Below are 26,393 nucleotides of genomic sequence, written 5' to 3' on the forward strand. Positions count from 1 at the left end.
CAATCGTGGTAGAAGGGAGAACCAATAGAACTACCCCAACGAGAAGCTCTTACTGCTTTCAGGACACAGGTGAGTGCTTAGGTTCGAGTAATCTTGCTGACAATTTCGCTTGGTTGGGGTCAAGACATTGCATTGAACTTGAATTTGGACCAATGGTAGATTGGGAAGTCACCAAGACTACCCCAACGAAAAGCACTTACAGCTTTCAGAAACCAGTCGAGTGCTTAGGTTTGAGTAATCTTGCTGACAATTTAGCTTGGTTGGGGTCAAGACATTGCATTGAACTTGAATTTGGACCAATGGTGGATTGGGAAGTCACCAAGACTACCCCAACGAAAAGCACTTACAGCTTTCAGAAACCAGTCGAGTGCTTAGGTTTGAGTAATCTTGCTGACAATTTAGCTTGGTTGGGGTCAAGACATTGCATTGAACAATTTTGACCAATGGTCGGGAGATTGGAAAGTCACCAGGACTACCCCAACGAGAAGCACTTACTGCTTTGAGAACACAAGTGAGTGCTTAGGTTTGAGTAATCTTGCTGACATATCAGCATGCTCAACTTGGTTGAGGTTAAGACATTAAAGTGAACAACTTTGACCAAGGGTAGAAGGAGAACCAACAGAACTCCCCCAACGAGATGCACTTACTGCTTTTAGAACACAGGGGAGTGCTTAGGTGTGAGTAATCTTGCTGATAATTCAGCTTGGTTGGGGTCAAGACATTGCATTGAACAATTTTGACCAATGGTATATTGGAAAGTCACCAGGACGACCCCAACAAGAAGCACTTACTGCTTGGTTGGGGTCAAGACATTACATTGATCAATTTTGACCAATGGTCGAAGGAAAAACCAACAGAACTCCCCCAACGAGAAGCACTTACTGCTTTCAGAACACAGGTGAGTGCTTAGGTTTGAGTAATTTTGCTGACAATTTAGCTTGGTTGGGGTCAAGACATTGCATTGAACAATTTTGACCAATGGTAGATTGGAAAGTCACCAGGACCACCCCAACGAGAAGCACTTACTGCTTTGAGAACACAAGTGAGTGCTTAGGTTTGAGTAATCTTGCTGACGTATTCGCCTGCTCACCTGGAAATGTCTAAAGGCACATCCATGTAGTGCCACTGTGGACACAAATCATGGCGATCATGTCTGTCTGACTGCCCCAACAAGTAGCACTTTACTATTTTCAAATTCAAGCAAGTGTTCGAGTTGGGTCAATGCAACGGACTTGGAGATTCGGTCTTCCTTCTTATGAGCATTGCCAGTTCCCTGATGGGATCCTACCTGCCACGTCAAACTTCTTCCTGCTTCCTTGGGTAGAGAAGTTGTGCAGTGCAGTCTTCTTAAATACACATTTCAGCCATTGAAACTAAACTCCGCCTTTCATGCATATAAATGTCAAAGGGATGATGTGACGTCAGGAATGTATTGTGGTTAATGAATGGCTATAATCGTTGTCAATTCATGCAATAGCCGTCAGTGGGAACAGCTGTGTTGGATTTGGTCCACAATTTGGGAAGCGCGCTATCCCAGGATTTTTGTTTTTTGACCCCATTCCTTCAGCTGTCTTCTGAGAAATTCACTGGCGAGACAACCCCAAAAGGAAGCACTTGTTAAAAGAAAAACATCGGCGTTTCGATTTGAGGTCATCACAAAGTGACTACGTGACTATTTTTCAGGAATTGAACAATTGTGACCAACGGTAGATTGGAAAGTCACCAGGACTACCCCAACGAGAAGCACTTACTGCTTTCAGAACACAAGTGAGTGCTTAGGTCTGAGTAATCTTGCTGACATATTAGCATGCTCAACTTGGTCGAGGGCAAGACATTAAATTGAACGTTTGAGACCAATGGTAGAAGGAAGAAATACCCTAACGAGAAGCTTTCAGTACATGGGTGAATGCTTAGGTTTGAGTAATCTTGCTGACAATTTAGCTTGGTCGGTCGGGGTCAAGACATTACATTGAACAATTTTACCCAATGGTAGATTGGAAAGTCACCAGGACTGCCCCAAACGAGAAGCACTTACTGCTTTCAGAACACAAGTGAGTGCTTCGGTTTGAGTCATCTTGCTGACATATTAGCATGCTCACCTGGAAATGTCTAAAGGCACAAACATACAGTGCCACTATGGACACAAATCATGGCGATCATGTCTGTCTGACTGCCCCAACAAGCAGCACTTACCATTTCCAAATTTGAGCAAGCTTTCGAGTTGGGTCAATGCAACGGACTTGGAGTGCAGGTCTTCCTTCTTATGAGCATTGCCAGTTCCCTGATGGACCAGACCTGCCACGTCAAACTTCTTCCTGCTTCCTTGGGTAGAGAAGTTGTGCGGTCTTCTTAAATGTAATTTCAGCCATTGAAACTGAACTCCGCCTTTCACACATTTCAATGTCAAAGGGGGGTGGTGACGTCGGGAATGTGTTGGGGTTAATGGGTGGCTATAATCGTTGTCAATTCATGCGATCGTTATCAGTGGGAACAGCAGTTTTCTGAGAAGTTCACTGCCGCGACAACCCCAAAAGGAAGCACTTGTGAAAAGAAAAACATTGATGTTTCAATTTGAGGTCATCACAAAGTGACTACGTGAATATTTTTTAGTAATGCAAAAGCAGCACAAATCATCCAGGAATTGAGTTCCCACCATGTCCCAAGGGCCGGCCGGGAACTTCATGTTTGTGCAGCAACAATACCCCAACAAAAGCACTTAGTGCCGTAAAAATCCCAGTCAGTACAATTGTTTGGGGTGTGTTAATGACCAAGAACAACATGCTATTGCAAATGAATGCGGAAACTCCCGTGAATAGGTTCTGGAACAGGAAAGTCGTCAAGGCCTCCATTTGACATGGTCATGATTTGATATCATCAACTTTTGAAAAGACAGTTTGGAAAGTTCAAGGACTACCCCAATGAGAAGCACTTACTGCTTTCAGAACACAAGCAAGTGCTTCAGTTTGAGTAATCTTGCTGACATATTAGCATGCTCAACTTGGTTGAGGTCAAGACATTAAATCGAACAATCGTGGTAGAAGGGAGAACCAATAGAACTACCCCAACGAGAAGCTCTTACTGCTTTCAGGACACAGGTGAGTGCTTAGGTTCGAGTAATCTTGCTGACAATTTCGCTTGGTTGGGGTCAAGACATTGCATTGAACTTGAATTTGGACCAATGGTAGATTGGGAAGTCACCAAGACTACCCCAACGAAAAGCACTTACCACTTTCAGAAACCAGTCGAGTGCTTAGGTTTGAGTAATCTTGCTGACATATCAGCATGCTCAACTTGGTTGAGGTCAAGACATTAAAGTGAACAACTTTGACCAAGGGTAGAAGGAGAACCAACAGAACTCCCCCAACGAGAAGCACTTACTGCTTTTAGAACACTGGTGAGTGCTTAGGTGTGAGTAATCTTGCTGACAATTCAGCTTGGTTGGGGTCAAGACATTGCATTGAACAATTTTGACCAATGGTAGATTGGAAAGTCACCAGGACGACCCCAACGAGAAGCACTTACTGCTTGGTTGGGGTCAAGACATTACGTTGATCAATTTTGACCAATGGTCGAAGGAAAAACCAACAGAACTCCCCCAACGAGAAGCACTTACTGCTTTCAGAACACAGGTGAGTGCTTAGGTTTGAGTAATTTTGCTGACAACTTAGCTTGGTTGGGGTCAAGACATTGCACTGAACAATTTTGACCAATGGTAGATTGGAAAGTCACCAGGACCACCCCAACGAGAAGCACTTACTGTTTTGAGATCACAAGTGAGTGCTTAGGTTTGAGTAATCTTGCTGACGTATTCGCCTGCTCACCTGGAAATGTCTAAAGGCACATCCATGTAGTGCCACTGTGGACACAAATCATGGCGATCATGTCTGTCTGACTGCCCCAACAAGTAGCACTTTACTATTTTCAAATTCAAGCAAGTGTTCGAGTTGGGTCAATGCAACGGACTTGGAGATTCGGTCTTCCTTCTTATGAGCATTGCCAGTTCCCTGATGGGATCCTACCTGCCACATCAAACTTCTTCCTGCTTCCTTGGGTAGAGAAGTTGTGCAGTGCAGTCTTCTTAAATACACATTTCAGCCATTGAAACTAAACTCCGCCTTTCACGCATATAAATGTCAAAGGGATGATGTGACGTCAGGAATGTATTGTGATTAATGAATGGCTATAATCGTTGTCAATTCATGCAATAGCCGTCAGTGGGAACAGCTGTGTTGGATTTGGTCCACAATTTGGGAAGCGCGCTATCGCAGGATTTTTGTTTTTTGACCCCATTCCTTCAGCTGTCTTCTGAGAAATTCACTGGCGAGACAACCCCAAAAGGAAGCACTTGTTAAAAGAAAAACATCGGCGTTTCGATTTGAGGTCATCACAAAGTGACTACGTGACTATTTTTCAGGAATGCAAACGCAGCAAATACCATCCAGGACATTAAATTGAACAATTGTGACCAACGGTAGATCGGAAAGTCACCAGGACTACCCCAACGAGAAGCACTTACTGCTTTCAGAACACAAGTGAGTGCTTAGGTCTGAGTAATCTTGCTGACATATTAGCATGCTCAACTTGGTCGAGGGCAAGACATTAAATTGAACGTTTGTGACCAATGGTAGAAGGAAGAAACACCCTAACGAGAAGCTTTCAGTACATGGGTGAATGCTTAGGTTTGAGTAATCTTGCTGACAATTTAGCTTGGTCGGTCGGGGTCAAGACATTACATTGAACAATTTTACCCAATGGTAGATTGGAAAGTCACCAGGACTGCCCCCAACGAGAAGCACTTACTGCTTTCAGAACACAAGTGAGTGCTTCGGTTTGAGTCATCTTGCTGACATATTAGCATGCTCACCTGGAAATGTCTAAAGGCACAAACATACAGTGCCACTATGGACGCAAATCATGGCGATCATGTCTGTCTGACTGCCCCAACAAGCAGCACTTACCATTTCCAAATTCAAGCAAGCTTTCGAGTTGGGTCAATGCAACGGACTTGGAGTGCAGGTTTTCCTTCTTATGAGCATTGCCAGTTCCCTGATGGACCAGACCTGCCACGTCAAACTTCTTCCTGCTTCCTTGGGTAGAGAAGTTGTGCGGTCTTTTTGAATGTAATTTCAGCCATTGAAACTGAACTCCGCCTTTCACACATTTCACTGTCAAAGGGGGTGGGGGGGGGGGGGGGTGGGGTGGGGGGGGGGGTGGGGGGGGGGGTCAGGAATGTATTGGGGTTAATGGATGGCTATAATCGTTGTCAATTCATGCGATCGTTATCAGTGGAAACAGCTGTTTTCTGAGAAATTCACTGCCGCGACAACCCCAAAAGGAAGCACTTGTGAAAAGAAAAACATTGGTGTTTCAATTTGAGGTCATCACAAAGTGACTACGTGAATATTTTTCAGTAATGCAAAAGCAGCACAAATCATCCAGGAATTGAGTTCCCACCATGTCCCAAGGGCCGGCCGGGAACTTGATGTTTGTGCAGCAACAATACCCCAACAAAAGCACTTAGTGCCGTAAAAATCCCAGTCAGTACAATTGTTTGGGGTGTGTTAATGACCAAGAACGTCATGCTATTGCAAATGAATGCGGAAACTCCCGTGAATAGGTTCTGGAACAGGAAAGTCGTCAAGGCCTCCATTTGACATGGTCATGATTTGATATGATCAACTTTTGAAAAGACAGTTTGGAAAGTTCAAAGACTACCCCAATGAGAAGCACTTACTGCTTTCAGAACACAAGCAAGTGCTTCAGTTTGAGTAATCTTGCTGACATATTAGCATGCTCAACTTGGTTGAGGTCAAGACATTAAATCGAACAATCGTGGTAGAAGGGAGAACCAATAGAACTACCCCAACGAGAAGCTCTTACTGCTTTCAGGACACAGGTGAGTGCTTAGGTTCGAGTAATCTTGCTGACAATTTCGCTTGGTTGGGGTCAAGACATTGCATTGAACTTGAATTTGGACCAATGGTAGATTGGGAAGTCACCAAGACTACCCCAACGAAAAGCACTTACCGCTTTCAGAAACCAGTCGAGTGCTTAGGTTTGAGTAATCTTGCTGACAATTTAGCTTGGTTGGGGTCAAGACATTGCATTGAACAATTTTGACCAATGGTCGGGAGATTGGAAAGTCACCAGGACTACCCCAACGAGAAGCACTTACTGCTTTGAGAACACAAGTGAGTGCTTAGGTTTGAGTAATCTTGCTGACATATCAGCATGCTCAACTTGGTTGAGGTCAAGACATTAAAGTGAACAACTTTGACCAAGGGTAGAAGGAGAACCAACAGAACTCCCCCAACGAGAAGCACTTACTGCTTTTAGAACACTGGTGAGTGCTTAGGTGTGAGTAATCTTGCTGACAATTCAGCTTGGTTGGGGTCAAGACATTGCATTGAACAATTTTGACCAATGGTAGATTGGAAAGTCACCAGGACGACCCCAACGAGAAGCACTTACTGCTGACAATTTAGCTCGGCATGACATTGAACAATTTTGACAAATGGTAGTTTGGAAAGTCACCAGGACTACCCCAACGAGAAGCACTTACTGATTTCAGAACACAAGTGAGTGCTTAGGTTTGAGTAATCTTGCTGACAGTTTGGCTTGGTCGGGGTCAATACATTGCATTGAACAATTTTGACCAATGGTAGGTAGATTGGAACGTCACCGGGACTACCCCCAACGAGAAGCACTTACTGCTTTCAGAACACAAGTGAGTGCTTCGGTTTGAGTAATCTTGCTGACATATTAGCATGCTCACCTGGAAATTTCTAAAGGCACAAACACAGTGCCACTATGGACACAAATCATGGCGATCATGTCTGTCTGACTGCCCCAACAAGCAGCACTTACCATTTCCAAATTCAAGCAATCGTTCGAGTTGGGTCAATGCAACGGACTTGGAGTGCAGGTCTTCCTTCTTATGAGCATTGCCAGTTCCCTGATGGACCAGACCTGCCACGTCAAACTTCTTCCTGCTTCCTTGGGTAGAGAAGTTGTGCGGTCTTTTTAAATGTAATTTCAGCCATTGAAACTGAACTCCGCCTTTCACACATTTCACTGTCAAAGGGGGGGGGGGGGGGGGTCAGGAATGTATTGGGGTTAATGGATGGCTATAATCGTTGTCAATTCATGCGATCGTTATCAGTGGAAACAGCTGTTTTCTGAGAAATTCACTGGCGCGACAACCCCAAAAGGAAGCACTTGTGAAAAGAAAAACATTGGTGTTTCAATTTGAGGTCATCACAAAGTGACTACGTGAATATTTTTCAGTAATGCAAAAGCAGCACAAATCATCCAGGAATTGAGTTCCCACCATGTCCCAAGGGCCGGCCGGGAACTTGATGTTTGTGCAGCAACAATACCCCAACAAAAGCACTTAGTGCCGTAAAAATCCCAGTCAGTACAATTGTTTGGGGTGTTTTAATGACCAAGAACGTCATGCTATTGCAAATGAATGCGGAAACTCCCGTGAATAGGTTCTGGAACAGGAAAGTCGTCAAGGCCTCCATTTGACATGGTCATGATTTGATATCATCAACTTTTGAAAAGACAGTTTGGAAAGTTCAAAGACTACCCCAATGAGAAGCACTTACTGCTTTCAGAACACAAGCATGTGCTTCAGTTTGAGTAATCTTGCTGACATATTAGCATGCTCAACTTGGTTGAGGTCAAGACATTAAATCGAACAATCGTGGTAGAAGGAAGAACCAATAGAACTACCCCAACGAGAAGCTCTTACTGCTTTCAGGACACAGGTGAGTGCTTAGGTTCGAGTAATCTTGCTGACAATTTCGCTTGGTTGGGGTCAAGACATTGCATTGAACTTGAATTTGGACCAATGGTAGATTGGGAAGTCACCAAGACTACCCCAACGAAAAGCACTTACAGCTTTCAGAAACCAGTCGAGTGCTTAGGTTTGAGTAATCTTGCTGACAATTTAGCTTGGTTGGGGTCAAGACATTGCATTGAACAATTTTGACCAATGGTCGGGAGATTGGAAAGTCACCAGGACTACCCCAACGAGAAGCACTTACTGCTTTGAGAACACAAGTGAGTGCTTAGGTTTGAGTAATCTTGCTGACATATCAGCATGCTCAACTTGGTTGAGGTCAAGACATTAAAGTGAACAACTTTGACCAAGGGTAGAAGGAGAACCAACAGAACTCCCCCAACGAGAAGCACTTACTGTTTTTAGAACACAGGTGAGTGCTTAGGTGTGAGTAATCTTGCTGACAATTCAGCTTGGTTGGGGTCAAGACATTGCATTGAACAATTTTGACCAATGGTAGATTGGAAAGTCACCCGGACGACCCCAACGAGAAGCACTTACTGCTTGGTTGGGGTCAAGACATTACGTTGATCAATTTTGACCAATGGTCGAAGGAAAAACCAACAGAACTCCCCCAACGAGAAGCACTTACTGCTTTGAGAACACAGGTGAGTGCTTAGGTTTGAGTAATTTTGCTGACAATTTAGCTTGGTTGGGGTCAAGACATTGCATTGAACAATTTTGACCAATGGTAGATTGGAAAGTCACCAGGACGACCCCAACGAGAAGCACTTACTTCTGACAATTTAGCTCGGCATGACATTGAACAATTTTGACAAATGGTAGTTTGGAAAGTCACCAGGACTACCCCAACGAGAAGCACTTACTGATTTCAGAACACAAGTGAGTGCTTAGGTTTGAGTAATCTTGCTGACATATTAGCATGCTCACCTGGAAATTTCTAAAGGCACAAACACAGTGCCACTATGGCAACAAATCATGGCGATCATGTCTGTCTGACTGCCCCAACAAGCAGCACTTACCATTTCCAAATTCAAGCAATCGTTCGAGTTGGGTCAATGCAACGGACTTGGAGTGCAGGTCTTCCTTCTTATGAGCACTGCCAGTTCCCTGATGGACCAGACCTGCCACGTCAAACTTCTTCCTGCTTCCTTGGGTAGAGAAGTTGTGCGGTCTTCTTAAATACAAATTTCAGCCATTGAAACTGAACTCCGCCTTTCACACATTTCAATGTCAAAGGGGGGTGGTGACGTCGGGAATGTGTTGGGGTTAATGGGTGGCTATAATCGTTGTCAATTCATGCGATCGTTATCAGTGGGAACAGCAGTTTTCTGAGAAGTTCACTGCCGCGACAACCCCAAAAGGAAGCACTTGTGAAAAGAAAAACATTGGTGTTTCAATTTGAGGTCATCACAAAGTGACTACGTGAATATTTTTCAGTAATGCAAAAGCAGCACAAATCATCCAGGAATTGAGTTCTCACCATCTCCCAATGGCCGGCCGGGAACTTGATGTTTGTGCAGCAACAATACCCCAACAAAAGCACTTGGTGCCGTAAAAATCCCAGTCGGTACAATTGTTTGGGGTGTGTTAATGACCAAGAACGTCATGCTATTGCAAGTGAATGCTGAAACTCTCGTGAATAGGTTCTGGAACAGGAAAATCGTCAAGGCCTCCATTTGACATGGTCATGATTTGATATCATCAACTTTTGAAAAGACAGTTTGGAAAGTTCAAAGACTACCCCAATGAGAAGCACTTACTGCTTTCAGAACACAAGCGAGTGCTTCGGTTTGAGTAATCTTGCTGATATATTAGCATACTCAACTTGGTTGAGGTCAAGACATTAAATTTAACAATTGTGGTAGAAGGAAGAACCAACAGAACTACCCCAACGAGAAGCACTTACTGATTTCAGAACACAAGTGAGTGCTTAGGTTTGAGTAATCTTGCTGACAGTTTGGCTTGGTCGGGGTCAATGCATTGCATTGAACAATTTTGACCAATGGTAGGTAGATTGGAACATCACCGGGACTACCCCCAACGAGAAGCACTTACTGCTTTCAGAACACAGGTGAGTGCTTAGGTTTGAGTAATCTTGCTGACATATTAGCATGCTCACCTGGAAATGTCTAAAGGCACAAACATACAGTGCCACTATGGACGCAAATCATGGCGATCATGTCTGTCTGACTGCCCCAACAAGCAGCACTTACCATTTCCAAATTCAAGCAAGCTTTCGAGTTGGGTCAATGCAACGGACTTGGAGTGCAGGTTTTCCTTCTTATGAGCATTGCCAGTTCCCTGATGGACCAGACCTGCCACGTCAAACTTCTTCCTGCTTCCTTGGGTAGAGAAGTTGTGCGGTCTTTTTAAATGTAATTTCAGCCATTGAAACTGAACTCCGCCTTTCACACATTTCACTGTCAAAGGGGGGGGGGGGGGGGGGTCAGGAATGTATTGGGGTTAATGGATGGCTATAATCGTTGTCAATTCATGCGATCGTTATCAGTGGAAACAGCTGTTTTCTGAGAAATTCACTGGCGCGACAACCCCAAAAGGAAGCACTTGTGAAAAGAAAAACATTGGTGTTTCAATTTGAGGTCATCACAAAGTGACTACGTGAATATTTTTCAGTAATGCAAAAGCAGCACAAATCATCCAGGAATTGAGTTCTCACCATCTCCCAATGGCCGGCCGGGAACTTGATGTTTGTGCAGCAACAATACCCCAACAAAAGCACTTGGTGCCGTAAAAATCCCAGTCGGTACAATTGTTTGGGGTGTGTTAATGACCAAGAACGTCATGCTATTGCAAGTGAATGCTGAAACTCTCGTGAATAGGTTCTGGAACAGAAAAATCGTCAAGGCCTCCATTTGACATGGTCATGATTTGATATCATCAACTTTTGAAAAGACAGTTTGGAAAGTTCAAAGACTACCCCAATGAGAAGCACTTACTGCTTTCAGAACACAAGCAAGTGCTTCAGTTTGAGTAATCTTGCTGACATATTAGCATGCTCAACTTGGTTGAGGTCAAGACATTAAATCGAACAATCGTGGTAGAAGGAAGAACCAATAGAACTACCCCAACGAGAAGCTCTTACTGCTTTCAGAACACAGGTGAGTGCTTAGGTTCGAGTAATCTTGCTGACAATTTCGCTTGGTTGGGGTCAAGACATTGCATTGAACTTGAATTTGGACCAATGGTAGATTGGGAAGTCACCAAGACTACCCCAACGAAAAGCACTTACCGCTTTCAGAAACCAGTCGAGTGCTTAGGTTTGAGTAATCTTGCTGACAATTTAGCTTGGTTGGGCTCAAGACATTGCATTGAACAATTTTGACCAATGGTCGGGAGATTGGAAAGTCACCAGGACTACCCCAACGAGAAGCACTTACTGCTTTGAGAACACAAGTGAGTGCTTAGGTTTGAGTAATCTTGCTGACATATCAGCATGCTCAACTTGGTTGAGGTCAAGACATTAAAGTGAACAACTTTGACCAAGGGTAGAAGGAAAACCAACAGAACTCCCCCAACGAGAAGCACTTACTGCTTTTAGAACACCGGTGAGTGCTTAGGTGTGAGTAATCTTGCTGACAATTCAGCTTGGTTGGGGTCAAGACATTGCATTGAACAATTTTGACCAATGGTAGATTGGAAAGTCACCAGGACGACCCCAACGAGAAGCACTTACTGCTTGGTTGGGGTCAAGACATTACGTTGATCAATTTTGACCAATGGTCGAAGGAAAAACCAACAGAACTCCCCCAACGAGAAGCACTTACTGCTTTCAGAACACAGGTGAGTGCTTAGGTTTGAGTAATTTTGCTGACAATTTAGCTTGGTTGGGGTCAAGACATTGCATTGAACAATTTTGACCAATGGTAGATTGGAAAGTCACCAGGACCACCCCAACGAGAAGTACTTACTGCTTTGAGAACACAAGTGAGTGCTTAGGTTTGAGTAATCTTGCTGACGTATTCGCCTGCTCACCTGGAAATGTCTAAAGGCACATCCATGTAGTGCCACTGTGGACACAAATCATGGCGATCATGTCTGTCTGACTGCCCCAACAAGTAGCACTTTACTATTTTCAAATTCAAGCAAGTGTTCGAGTTGGGTCAATGCAACAGACTTGGAGATTCGGTCTTCCTTCTTATGAGCATTGCCAGTTCCCTGATGGGATCCTACCTGCCACGTCAAACTTCTTCCTGCTTCCTTGGGTAGAGAAGTTGTGCAATGCAGTCTTCTTAAATACACATTTCAGCCATTGAAACTAAACTCCGCCTTTCACGCATATAAATGTCAAAGCTTGGTTGGGGTCAAGACATTGCATTGAACAATTTTGACCAATGGTAGATTGGAAAGTCACCAGGACGACCCCAACGAGAAGCACTTACTGCTTGGTTGGGGTCAAGACATTACGTTGATCAATTTTGACCAATGGTCGAAGGAAAAACCAACAGAACTCCCCCAACGAGAAGCACTTACTGCTTTCAGAACACAGGTGAGTGCTTAGGTTTGAGTAATTTTGCTGACAACTTAGCTTGGTTGGGGTCAAGACATTGCACTGAACAATTTTGACCAATGGTAGATTGGAAAGTCACCAGGACCACCCCAACGAGAAGCACTTACTGTTTTGAGAACACAAGTGAGTGCTTAGGTTTGAGTAATCTTGCTGACGTATTCGCCTGCTCACCTGGAAATGTCTAAAGGCACATCCATGTAGTGCCACTGTGGACACAAATCATGGCGATCATGTCTGTCTGACTGCCCCAACAAGTAGCACTTTACTATTTTCAAATTCAAGCAAGTGTTCGAGTTGGGTCAATGCAACGGACTTGGAGATTCGGTCTTCCTTCTTATGAGCATTGCCAGTTCCCTGATGGGATCCTACCTGCCACATCAAACTTCTTCCTGCTTCCTTGGGTAGAGAAGTTGTGCAGTGCAGTCTTCTTAAATACACATTTCAGCCATTGAAACTAAACTCCGCCTTTCACGCATATAAATGTCAAAGGGATGATGTGACGTCAGGAATGTATTGTGATTAATGAATGGCTATAATCGTTGTCAATTCATGCAATAGCCGTCAGTGGGAACAGCTGTGTTGGATTTGGTCCACAATTTGGGAAGCGCGCTATCGCAGGATTTTTGTTTTTTGACCCCATTCCTTCAGCTGTCTTCTGAGAAATTCACTGGCGAGACAACCCCAAAAGGAAGCACTTGTTAAAAGAAAAACATCGGCGTTTCGATTTGAGGTCATCACAAAGTGACTACGTGACTATTTTTCAGGAATGCAAACGCAGCAAATACCATCCAGGACATTAAATTGAACAATTGTGACCAACGGTAGATCGGAAAGTCACCAGGACTACCCCAACGAGAAGCACTTACTGCTTTCAGAACACAAGTGAGTGCTTAGGTCTGAGTAATCTTGCTGACATATTAGCATGCTCAACTTGGTCGAGGGCAAGACATTAAATTGAACGTTTGTGACCAATGGTAGAAGGAAGAAATACCCTAACGAGAAGCTTTCAGTACATGGGTGAATGCTTAGGTTTGAGTAATCTTGCAGACAATTTAGCTTGGTCGGTCGGGGTCAAGACATTACATTGAACAATTTTACCCAATGGTAGATTGGAAAGTCACCAGGACTGCCCCCAACGAGAAGCACTTACTGCTTTCAGAACACAAGTGAGTGCTTCGGTTTGAGTCATCTTGCTGACATATTAGCATGCTCACCTGGAAATGTCTAAAGGCACAAACATACAGTGCCACTATGGACGCAAATCATGGCGATCATGTCTGTCTGACTGCCCCAAGAAGCAGCACTTACCATTTCCAAATTCAAGCAAGCTTTCGAGTTGGGTCAATGCAACGGACTTGGAGTGCAGGTCTTCCTTCTTATGAGCATTGCCAGTTCCCTGATGGACCAGACCTGCCACGTCAAACTTCTTCCTGCTTCCTTGGGTAGAGAAGTTGTGCGGTCTTCTTAAATGTAATTTAAGCCATTGAAACTGAACTCCGCCTTTCACACATTTCAATGTCAAAGGGGGGGGGGGGGGGTGGGGGGGGTGACGTCAGGAATGTATTGGGGTTAATGGATGGCTATAATCGTTGTCAATTCATGCGATCGTTATCAGTGGAAACAGCTGTTTTCTGAGAAATTCACTGCCGCGACAACCCCAAAAGGAAGCACTTGTGAAAAGAAAAACATTGGTGTTTCAATTTGAGGTCATCACAAAGTGACTACGTGAATATTTTTCAGTAATGCAAAAGCAGCACAAATCATCCAGGAATTGAGTTCCCACCATGTCCCAAGGGCCGGCCGGGAACTTGATGTTTGTGCAGCAACAATACCCCAACAAAAGCACTTAGTGCCGTAAAAATCCCAGTCAGTACAATTGTTTGGGGTGTGTTAATGACCAAGAACGTCATGCTATTGCAAATGAATGCGGAAACTCCCGTGAATAGGTTCTGGAACAGGAAAGTCGTCAAGGCCTCCATTTGACATGGTCATGATTTGATATCATCAACTTTTGAAAAGACAGTTTGGAAAGTTCAAAGACTACCCCAATGAGAAGCACTTACTGCTTTCAGAACACAAGCAAGTGCTTCAGTTTGAGTAATCTTGCTGACATATTAGCATGCTCAACTTGGTTGAGGTCAAGACATTAAATCGAACAATCGTGGTAGAAGGGAGAACCAATAGAACTACCCCAACGAGAAGCTCTTACTGCTTTCAGGACACAGGTGAGTGCTTAGGTTCGAGTAATCTTGCTGACAATTTTGCTTGGTTGGGGTCAAGACATTGCATTGAACTTGAATTTGGACCAATGGTAGATTGGGAAGTTACCAAGACTACCCCAACGAAAAGCACTTACCGCTTTCAGAAACCAGTCGAGTGCTTAGGTTTGAGTAATCTTGCTGACAATTTAGCTTGGTTGGGGTCAAGACATTGCATTGAACAATTTTGACCAATGGTCGGGAGATTGGAAAGTCACCAGGACTACCCCAACGAGAAGCACTTACTGCTTTGAGAACACAAGTGAGTGCTTAGGTTTGAGTAATCTTGCTGACATATCAGCATGCTCAACTTGGTTGAGGTCAAGACATTAAAGTGAACAACTTTGACCAAGGGTAGAAGGAGAACCAACAGAACTCCCCCAACGAGAAGCACTTACTGCTTTTAGAACACTGGTGAGTGCTTAGGTGTGAGTAATCTTGCTGACAATTCAGCTTGGTTGGGGTCAAGACATTGCATTGAACAATTTTGACCAATGGTAGATTGGAAAGTCACCAGGACGACCCCAACGAGAAGCACTTACTGCTGACAATTTAGCTCGGCATGACATTGAACAATTTTGACAAATGGTAGTTTGGAAAGTCACCAGGACTACCCCAACGAGAAGCACTTACTGATTTCAGAACACAAGTGAGTGCTTAGGTTTGAGTAATCTTGCTGACAGTTTGGCTTGGTCGGGGTCAATACATTGCATTGAACAATTTTGACCAATGGTAGGTAGATTGGAACGTCACCGGGACTACCCCCAACGAGAAGCACTTACTGCTTTCAGAACACAAGTGAGTGCTTCGGTTTGAGTAATCTTGCTGACATATTAGCATGCTCACCTGGAAATTTCTAAAGGCACAAACACAGTGCCACTATGGACACAAATCATGGCGATCATGTCTGTCTGACTGCCCCAACAAGCAGCACTTACCATTTCCAAATTCAAGCAATCGTTCGAGTTGGGTCAATGCAACGGACTTGGAGTGCAGGTCTTCCTTCTTATGAGCACTGCCAGTTCCCTGATGGACCAGACCTGCCACGTCAAACTTCTTCCTGCTTCCTTGGGTAGAGAAGTTGTGCGGTCTTCTTAAATACAAATTTCAGCCATTGAAACTGAACTCCGCCTTTCACACATTTCAATGTCAAAGGGGGGTGGTGACGTCGGGAATATGTTGGGGTTAATGGGTGGCTATAATCGTTGTCAATTCATGCGATCGTTATCAGTGGGAACAGCAGTTTTCTGAGAAGTTCACTGCCGCGACAACCCCAAAAGGAAGCACTTGTGAAAAGAAAAACATTGGTGTTTCAATTTGAGGTCATCACAAAGTGACTACGTGAATATTTTTCAGTAATGCAAAAGCAGCACAAATCATCCAGGAATTGAGTTCTCACCATCTCCCAATGGCCGGCCGGGAACTTGATGTTTGTGCAGCAAAAATACCCCAACAAAAGCACTTGGTGCCGTACAAATCCCAGTCAGTACAATTGTTTGGGGTGTGTTAATGACCAAGAACGTCATGCTATTGCAAGTGAATGCTGAAACTCTCGTGAATAGGTTCTGGAACAGGAAAATTGTCAAGGCCTCCATTTGACATGGTCATGATTTGATATCATCAACTTTTGAAAAGACAGTTTGGAAAGTTCAAAGACTACCCCAATGAGAAGCACTTACTGCTTTCAGAACACAAGCAAGTGCTTCAATTTGAGTAATCTTGCTGACATATTAGCATGCTCAACTTGGTTGAGGTCAAGACATTAAATCGAACAATCGTGGTAGAAGGGAGAACCAATAGAACTACCCCAACGAGAAGCTCTTACTGCTTTCAGGACACAGGTGAGTGCTTAGGTTCGAGTAATCTTGCTGACAATTTCGCTTGGTTGGGGTCAAGACATTGCATTGAACTTGAATTTGGACCAATGGTAGATTGGGAAGTCACCAAGACTACCCCAACGAAAAGCACTTACAGCTTTCAGAAACCAGTCGAGTGCTTAGGTTTGAGTAATCTTGCTGACAATTTAGCTTGGTTGGGGTCAAGACATTGCATTGAACAATTTTGACCAATGGTCGGGAGATTGGAAAGTCACCAGGACTACCCCAACGAGAAGCACTTACTGCTTTGAGAACACAAGTGAGTGCTTAGGTTTGAGTAATCTTGCTGACATATCAGCATGCTCAACTTGGTTGAGGTCAAGACATTAAAGTGAACAACTTTGACCAAGGGTAGAAGGAGAACCAACAGAACTCCCCCAACGAGAAGCACTTACTGTTTTTAGAACACAGGTGAGTGCTTAGGTGTGAGTAATCTTGCTGACAATTCAGCTTGGTTGGGGTCAAGACATTGCATTGAACAATTTTGACCAATGGTAGATTGGAAAGTCACCCGGACGACCCCAACGAGAAGCACTTACTGCTTGGTTGGGGTCAAGACATTACGTTGATCAATTTTGACCAATGGTCGAAGGAAAAACCAACAGAACTCCCCCAACGAGAAGCACTTACTGCTTTGAGAACACAGGTGAGTGCTTAGGTTTGAGTAATTTTGCTGACAATTTAGCTTGGTTGGGGTCAAGACATTGCATTGAACAATTTTGACCAATGGTAGATTGGAAAGTCACCAGGACCACCCCAACGAGAAGCACTTACTGCTTTGAGAACACAAGTGAGTGCTTAGGTTTGAGTAATCTTGCTGACGTATTCGCCTGCTCACCTGGAAATGTCTAAAGGCACATCCATGTAGTGCCACTGTGGACACAAATCATGGCGATTATGTCTGTCTGACTGCCCCAACAAGTAGCACTTTACTATTTTCAAATTCAAGCAAGTGTTCGAGTTGGGTCAATGCAACGGACTTGGAGATTCGGTCTTCCTTCTTATGAGCATTGCCAGTTACCGGATGGGATCCTACCTGCCACGTCAAACTTCTTCCTGCTTCCTTGGGTAGAGAAGTTGTGCAGTGCCGTCTTCTTAAATACACATTTCAGCCATTGAAACTAAACTCCGCCTTTCACGCATATAAATGTCGAAGGGATGATGTGACGTCAGGAATGTATTGTGGTTAATGAATGGCTATAATCGTTGTCAATTCATGCAATAGCCGTCAGTGGGAACAGCTGTGTTGGATTTGGTCCACAATTTGGGAAGCGCGCTATCGCAGGATTTTTGTTTTTTGACCCCATTCCTTCAGCTGTCTTCTGAGAAATTCACTGGCGAGACAACCCCAAAAGGAAGCACTTGTTAAAAGAAAAACATCGGCGTTTCGATTTGAGGTCATCACAAAGTGACTACGTGACTATTTTTCAGGAATGCAAACGCAGCAAATACAATCCAGGACATTAAATTGAACAATTGTGACCAACGGTAGATTGGAAAGTCACCAGGACTACCCCAACGAGAAGCACTTACTGCTTTCAGAACACAAGTGAGTGCTTAGGTTTGAGTAATCTTGCTGACATATTAGCATGCTCAACTTGGTCGAGGGCAAGACATTAAATTGAACGTTTGTGACCAATGGTAGAAGGAAGAAATACCCTAACGAGAAGCTTTCAGTACATGGGTTAATGCTTAGGTTTGAGTAATCTTGCTGACAATTTAGCTTGGTCGGTCGGGGTCAAGACATTACATTGAACAATTTTACCCAATGGTAGATTGGAAAGTCACCAGGACTGCCCCCAACGAGAAGCACTTACTGCTTTCAGAACACAAGTGAGTGCTTCGGTTTGAGTCATCTTGCTGACATATTAGCATGCTCACCTGGAAATGTCTAAAGGCACAAACATACAGTGCCACTATGGACACAAATCATGGCGATCATGTCTGTCTGACTGCCCCAACAAGCAGCACTTACAATTTCCAAATTCAAGCAATCGTTCGAGTTGGGTCAATGCAACGGACTTGGAGTGTAGGTCTTCCTTCTTATGAGCACTGCCAGTTCCCTGATGGACCAGACCTGCCACGTCAAACTTCTTCCTGCTTCCTTGGGTAGAGAAGTTGTGCGGTCTTCTTAAATACAAATTTCAGCCATTGAAACTGAACTCCGCCTTTCACGCATTTAAATGTCAAAGGGGGGTGGTGACGTCAGGAATGTGTTGGGGTTAATGGGTGGCTATAATCGTTGTCAATTAATGCAATCGTTATCAGTGGGAACAGCTGTTTTCTGAGAAGTTCACTGCCGCGACAACCCCAAAAGGAAGCACTTGTGAAAAGAAAAACATTGGTGTTTCAATTTGAGGTCATCACAAAGTGACTACGTGAATATTTTTCAGTAATGCAAAAGCAGCACAAATCATCCAGGAATTGAGTTCTCACCATCTCCCAATGGCCGGCCGGGAACTTGATGTTTGTGCAGCAACAATACCCCAACAAAAGCACTTGGTGCCGTAAAAATCCCAGTCGGTACAATTGTTTGGGGTGTGTTAATGACCAAGAACGTCATGCTATTGCAAGTGAATGCTGAAACTCTCATGAATAGGTTCTGGAACAGGAAAATCGTCAAGGCCTCCATTTGACATGGTCATGATTTGATATCATCAACTTTTGAAAAGACAGTTTGGAAAGTTCAAAGACTACCCCAATGAGAAGCACTTACTGCTTTCAGAACACAAGCGAGTGCTTCGGTTTGAGTAATCTTGCTGATATATTAGCATACTCAACTTGGTTGAGGTCAAGACATTAAATTGAACAATTGTGGTAGAAGGAAGAACCAACAGAACTACCCCAACGAGAAGCACTTACTGATTTCAGAACACAAGCGAGTGCTTAGGTTTGAGTAATCTTGCTGACAGTTTGGCTTGGTCGGGGTCAATACATTGCATTGAACAATTTTGACCAATGGTAGGTAGATTGGAACGTCACCGGGACTACCCCCAACGAGAAGCACTTACTGCTTTCAGAACACAAGTGAGTGCTTCGGTTTGAGTAATCTTGCTGACATATTAGCATGCTCACCTGGAAATTTCTAAAGGCACAAACACAGTGCCACTATGGACACAAATCATGGCGATCATGTCTGTCTGACTGCCCCAACAAGCAGCACTTACCATTTCCAAATTCAAGCAATCGTTCGAGTTGGGTCAATGCAATGGACTTGGAGTGCAGGTCTTCCTTCTTATGAGCACTGCCAGTGCCCTGATGGACCAGACCTGCCACGTCAAACTTCTTCCTGCTTCCTTGGGTAGAGAAGTTGTGCGGTCTTCTTAAATACAAATTTCAGCCATTGAAACTGAACTCCGCCTTTCACGCATTTAAATGTCAAAGGGGGGTGGTGACGTCAGGAATGTGTTGGGGTTAATGGGTGGCTATAATCGTTGTCAATTCATGCGATCGTTATCAGTGGGAACAGCTGTTTTCTGAGAAGTTCACTGCCGCAACAACCCCAAAAGGAAGCACTTGTGAAAAGAAAAACATTGGTGTTTCAATTTGAGGTCATCACAAAGTGACTACGTGAATATTTTTCAGTAATGCAAAAGCAGCACAAATCATCCAGGAATTGAGTTCTCGCCATCTCCCAATGGCCGGCCGGGAACTTGATGTTTGTGCAGCAACAATACCCCAACAAAAGCACTTGGTGCCGTAAAAATCCCAGTCAGTACAATTGTTTGGGATGTGTTAATGACCAAGAACGTCATGCTATTGCAAGTGAATGCTGAAACTCTCGTGAATAGGTTCTGGAACAGGAAAATTGTCAAGGCCTCCATTTGACATGGTCATGATTTGATATCATCAACTTTTGAAAAGACAGTTTGGAAAGTTCAAAGACTACCCCAATGAGAAGCACTTACTGCTTTCAGAACACAAGCAAGTGCTTCAATTTGAGTAATCTTGCTGACATATTAGCATGCTCAACTTGGTTGAGGTCAAGACATTAAATCGAACAATCGTGGTAGAAGGAAGAACCAATAGAACTACCCCAACGAGAAGCTCTTACTGCTTTCAGGACACAGGTGAGTGCTTAGGTTCGAGTAATCTTGCTGACAATTTCGCTTGGTTGGGGTCAAGACATTGCATTGAACTTGAATTTGGACCAATGGTAGATTGGGAAGTCACCAAGACTACCCCAACGAAAAGCACTTACAGCTTTCAGAAACCAGTCGAGTGCTTAGGTTTGAGTAATCTTGCTGACAATTTAGCTTGGTTGGGGTCAAGACATTGCATTGAACAATTTTGACCAATGGTCAGGAGATTGGAAAGTCACCAGGACTACCCCAACGAGAAGCACTTACTGCTTTGAGAACACAAGTGAGTGCTTAGGTTTGAGTAATCTTGCTGACATATCAGCATGCTCAACTTGGTTGAGGTCAAGACATTAAAGTGAACAACTTTGACCAAGGGTAGAAGGAGAACCAACAGAACTCCCCCAACGAGAAGCACTTACTGCTTTTAGAACACAGGGGAGTGCTTAGGTGTGAGTAATCTTGCTGATAATTCAGCTTGGTTGGGGTCAAGACATTGCATTGAACAATTTTGACCAATGGTAGATTGGAAAGTCACCAGGACGACCCCAACGAGAAGCACTTACTGCTTGGTTGGGGTCAAGACATTACGTTGATCAATTTTGACCAATGGTCGAAGGAAAAACCAACAGAACTCCCCCAACGAGAAGCACTTACTGCTTTCAGAACACAGGTGAGTGCTTAGGTTTGAGTAATTTTGCTGACAATTTAGCTTGGTTGGGGTCAAGACATTGCACTGAACAATTTTGACTAATGGTAGATTGGAAAGTCACCAGGACCACCCCAACGAGAAGCACTTACTGTTTTGAGAACACAAGTGAGTGCTTAGGTTTGAGTAATCTTGCTGACGTATTCGCCTGCTCACCTGGAAATGTCTAAAGGCACATCCATGTAGTGCCACTGTGGACACAAATCATGGCGATCATGTCTGTCTGACTGCCCCAACAAGTAGCACTTTACTATTTTCAAATTCAAGCAAGTGTTCGAGTTGGGTCAATGCAACGGACTTGGAGATTCGGTCTTCCTTCTTATGAGCATTGCCAGTTCCCTGATGGGATCCTACCTGCCACATCAAACTTCTTCCTGCTTCCTTGGGTAGAGAAGTTGTGCAGTGCAGTCTTCTTAAATACACATTTCAGCCATTGAAACTAAACTCCGCCTTTCACGCATATAAATGTCAAAGGGATGATGTGACGTCAGGAATGTATTGTGATTAATGAATGGCTATAATCGTTGTCAATTCATGCAATAGCCGTCAGTGGGAACAGCTGTGTTGGATTTGGTCCACAATTTGGGAAGCGCGCTATCGCAGGATTTTTGTTTTTTGACCCCATTCCTTCAGCTGTCTTCTGAGAAATTCACTGGCGAGACAACCCCAAAAGGAAGCACTTGTTAAAAGAAAAACATCGGCGTTTCGATTTGAGGTCATCACAAAGTGACTACGTGACTATTTTTCAGGAATGCAAACGCAGCAAATACCATCCAGGACATTAAATTGAACAATTGTGACCAACGGTAGATCGGAAAGTCACCAGGACTACCCCAACGAGAAGCACTTACTGCTTTCAGAACACAAGTGAGTGCTTAGGTCTGAGTAATCTTGCTGACATATTAGCATGCTCAACTTGGTCGAGGGCAAGACATTAAATTGAACGTTTGTCACCAATGGTAGAAGGAAGAAATACCCTAACGAGAAGCTTTCAGTACATGGGTGAATGCTTAGGTTTGAGTAATCTTGCTGACAATTTAGCTTGGTCGGTCGGGGTCAAGACATTACATTGAACAATTTTACCCAATGGTAGATTGGAAAGTCACCAGGACTGCCCCCAACGAGAAGCACTTACTGCTTTCAGAACACAAGTGAGTGCTTTGGTTTGAGTAATCTTGCTGACATATTAGCATGCTCACCTGGAAATTTCTAAAGGCACAAACACAGTGCCACTATGGACACAAATCATGGCGATCATGTCTGTCTGACTGCCCCAACAAGCAGCACTTACCATTTCCAAATTCAAGCAATCGTTCGAGTTGGGTCAATGCAACGGACTTGGAGTGCAGGTCTTCCTTCTTATGAGCACTGCCAGTTCCCTGATGGACCAGACCTGCCACGTCAAACTTCTTCCTGCTTCCTTGGGTAGAGAAGTTGTGCGGTCTTCTTAAATACAAATTTCAGCCATTGAAACTGAACTCCGCCTTTCACACATTTCAATGTCAAAGGGGGGTGGTGACGTCGGGAATGTGTTGGGGTTAATGGGTGGCTATAATCGTTGTCAATTCATGCGATCGTTATCAGTGGGAACAGCAGTTTTCTGAGAAGTTCACTGCTGCGACAACCCCAAAAGGAAGCACTTGTGAAAAGAAAAACATTGGTGTTTCAATTTGAGGTCATCACAAAGTGACTACGTGAATATTTTTCAGTAATGCAAAAGCAGCACAAATCATCCAGGAATTGAGTTCTCACCATCTCCCAATGGCCGTCCGGGAACTTGATGTTTGTGCAGCAACAATACCCCAACAAAAGCACTTGGTGCCGTAAAAATCCCAGTCGGTACAATTGTTTGGGGTGTGTTAATGACCAAGAACGTCATGCTATTGCAAGTGAATGCTGAAACTCTCGTGAATAGGTTCTGGAACAGGAAAATCGTCAAGGCCTCCATTTGACAGGGTCATGATTTGATATCATCAACTTTTGAAAAGACAGTTTGGAAAGTTCAAAGACTACCCCAATGAGAAGCACTTACTGCTTTCAGAACACAAGCGAGTGCTTCGGTTTGAGTAATCTTGCTGATATATTAGCATACTCAACTTGGTTGAGGTCAAGACATTAAATTGAACAATTGTGGTAGAAGGAAGAACCAACAGAACTACCCCAACGAGAAGCACTTACTGATTTCAGAACACAAGTGAGTGCTTAGGTTTGAGTAATCTTGCTGACAGTTTAGCTTGGTCGGGGTCAATGCATTGCATTGAACAATTTTGACCAATGGTAGGTAGATTGGAACGTCACCGGGACTACCCCCAACGAGAAGCACTTACTGCTTTCAGAACACAGGTGAGTGCTTAGGTTTGAGTAATCTTGCTGACATATTAGCATGCTCACCTGGAAATGTCTAAAGGCACAAACATACAGTGCCACTATGGACGCAAATCATGGCGATCATGTCTGTCTGACTGCCCCAACAAGCAGCACTTACCATTTCCAAATTCAAGCAAGCTTTCGAGTTGGGTCAATGCAACGGACTTGGAGTGCAGGTTTTCCTTCTTATGAGCATTGCCAGTTCCCTGATGGACCAGACCTGCCACGTCAAACTTCTTCCTGCTTCCTTGGGTAGAGAAGTTGTGCGGTCTTTTTAAATGTAATTTCAGCCATTGAAACTGAAGTCCGCCTTTCACACATTTCACTGTCAAAGGGGGGGGGGGGGGGGGTCAGGAATGTATTGGGGTTAATGGATGGCTATAATCGTTGTCAATTCATGCGATCGTTATCAGTGGAAACAGCTGTTTTCTGAGAAATTCACTGCCGCGACAACCCCAAAAGGAAGCACTTGTGAAAAGAAAAACATTGGTGTTTCAATTTGAGGTCATCACAAAGTGACTACGTGAATATTTTTCAGTAATGCAAAAGCAGCACAAATCATCCAGGAATTGAGTTCCCACCATGTCCCAAGGGCCGGCCGGGAACTTGATGTTTGTGCAGCAACAATACCCCAACAAAAGCACTTAGTGCCGTAAAAATCCCAGTCAGTACAATTGTTTGGGGTGTTTTAATGACCAAGAACGTCATGCTATTGCAAATGAATGCGGAAACTCCCGTGAATAGGTTCTGGAACAGGAAAGTCGTCAAGGCCTCCATTTGACATGGTCATGATTTGATATCATCAACTTTTGAAAAGACAGTTTGGAAAGTTCAAAGACTACCCCAATGAGAAGCACTTACTGCTTTCAGAACACAAGCATGTGCTTCAGTTTGAGTAATCTTGCTGACATATTAGCATGCTCAACTTGGTTGAGGTCAAGACATTAAATCGAACAATCGTGGTAGAAGGAAGAACCAATAGAACTACCCCAACGAGAAGCTCTTACTGCTTTCAGGACACAGGTGAGTGCTTAGGTTCGAGTAATCTTGCTGACAATTTCGCTTGGTTGGGGTCAAGACATTGCATTGAACTTGAATTTGGACCAATGGTAGATTGGGAAGTCACCAAGACTACCCCAACGAAAAGCACTTACAGCTTTCAGAAACCAGTCGAGTGCTTAGGTTTGAGTAATCTTGCTGACAATTTAGCTTGGTTGGGGTCAAGACATTGCATTGAACAATTTTGACCAATGGTCGGGAGATTGGAAAGTCACCAGGACTACCCCAACGAGAAGCACTTACTGCTTTGAGAACACAAGTGAGTGCTTAGGTTTGAGTAATCTTGCTGACATATCAGCATGCTCAACTTGGTTGAGGTCAAGACATTAAAGTGAACAACTTTGACCAAGGGTAGAAGGAGAACCAACAGAACTCCCCCAACGAGAAGCACTTACTGTTTTTAGAACACAGGTGAGTGCTTAGGTGTGAGTAATCTTGCTGACAATTCAGCTTGGTTGGGGTCAAGACATTGCATTGAACAATTTTGACCAATGGTAGATTGGAAAGTCACCCGGACGACCCCAACGAGAAGCACTTACTGCTTGGTTGGGGTCAAGACATTACGTTGATCAATTTTGACCAATGGTCGAAGGAAAAACCAACAGAACTCCCCCAACGAGAAGCACTTACTGCTTTGAGAACACAGGTGAGTGCTTAGGTTTGAGTAATTTTGCTGACAATTTAGCTTGGTTGGGGTCAAGACATTGCATTGAACAATTTTGACCAATGGTAGATTGGAAAGTCACCAGGACGACCCCAACGAGAAGCACTTACTTCTGACAATTTAGCTCGGCATGACATTGAACAATTTTGACAAATGGTAGTTTGGAAAGTCACCAGGACTACCCCAACGAGAAGCACTTACTGATTTCAGAACACAAGTGAGTGCTTAGGTTTGAGTAATCTTGCTGACATATTAGCATGCTCACCTGGAAATTTCTAAAGGCACAAACACAGTGCCACTATGGCAACAAATCATGGCGATCATGTCTGTCTGACTGCCCCAACAAGCAGCACTTACCATTTCCAAATTCAAGCAATCGTTCGAGTTGGGTCAATGCAACGGACTTGGAGTGCAGGTCTTCCTTCTTATGAGCACTGCCAGTTCCCTGATGGACCAGACCTGCCACGTCAAACTTCTTCCTGCTTCCTTGGGTAGAGAAGGTGTGCGGTCTTCTTAAATACAAATTTCAGCCATTGAAACTGAACTCCGCCTTTCACACATTTCAATGTCAAAGGGGGGTGGTGACGTCGGGAATGTGTTGGGGTTAATGGGTGGCTATAATCGTTGTCAATTCATGCGATCGTTATCAGTGGGAACAGCAGTTTTCTGAGAAGTTCACTGCCGCGACAACCCCAAAAGGAAGCACTTGTGAAAAGAAAAACATTGGTGTTTCAATTTGAGGTCATCACAAAGTGACTACGTGAATATTTTTCAGTAATGCAAAAGCAGCACAAATCATCCAGGAATTGAGTTCTCACCATCTCCCAATGGCCGGCCGGGAACTTGATGTTTGTGCAGCAACAATACCCCAACAAAAGCACTTGGTGCCGTAAAAATCCCAGTCGGTACAATTGTTTGGGGTGTGTTAATGACCAAGAACGTCATGCTATTGCAAGTGAATGCTGAAACTCTCGTGAATAGGTTCTGGAACAGGAAAATCGTCAAGGCCTCCATTTGACATGGTCATGATTTGATATCATCA

The sequence above is a fragment of the Syngnathus scovelli genome, chromosome 7 (genome assembly GCF_024217435.2).
Source record: "Syngnathus scovelli strain Florida chromosome 7, RoL_Ssco_1.2, whole genome shotgun sequence".
Lineage (NCBI taxonomy): Eukaryota > Metazoa > Chordata > Actinopteri > Syngnathiformes > Syngnathidae > Syngnathus > Syngnathus scovelli.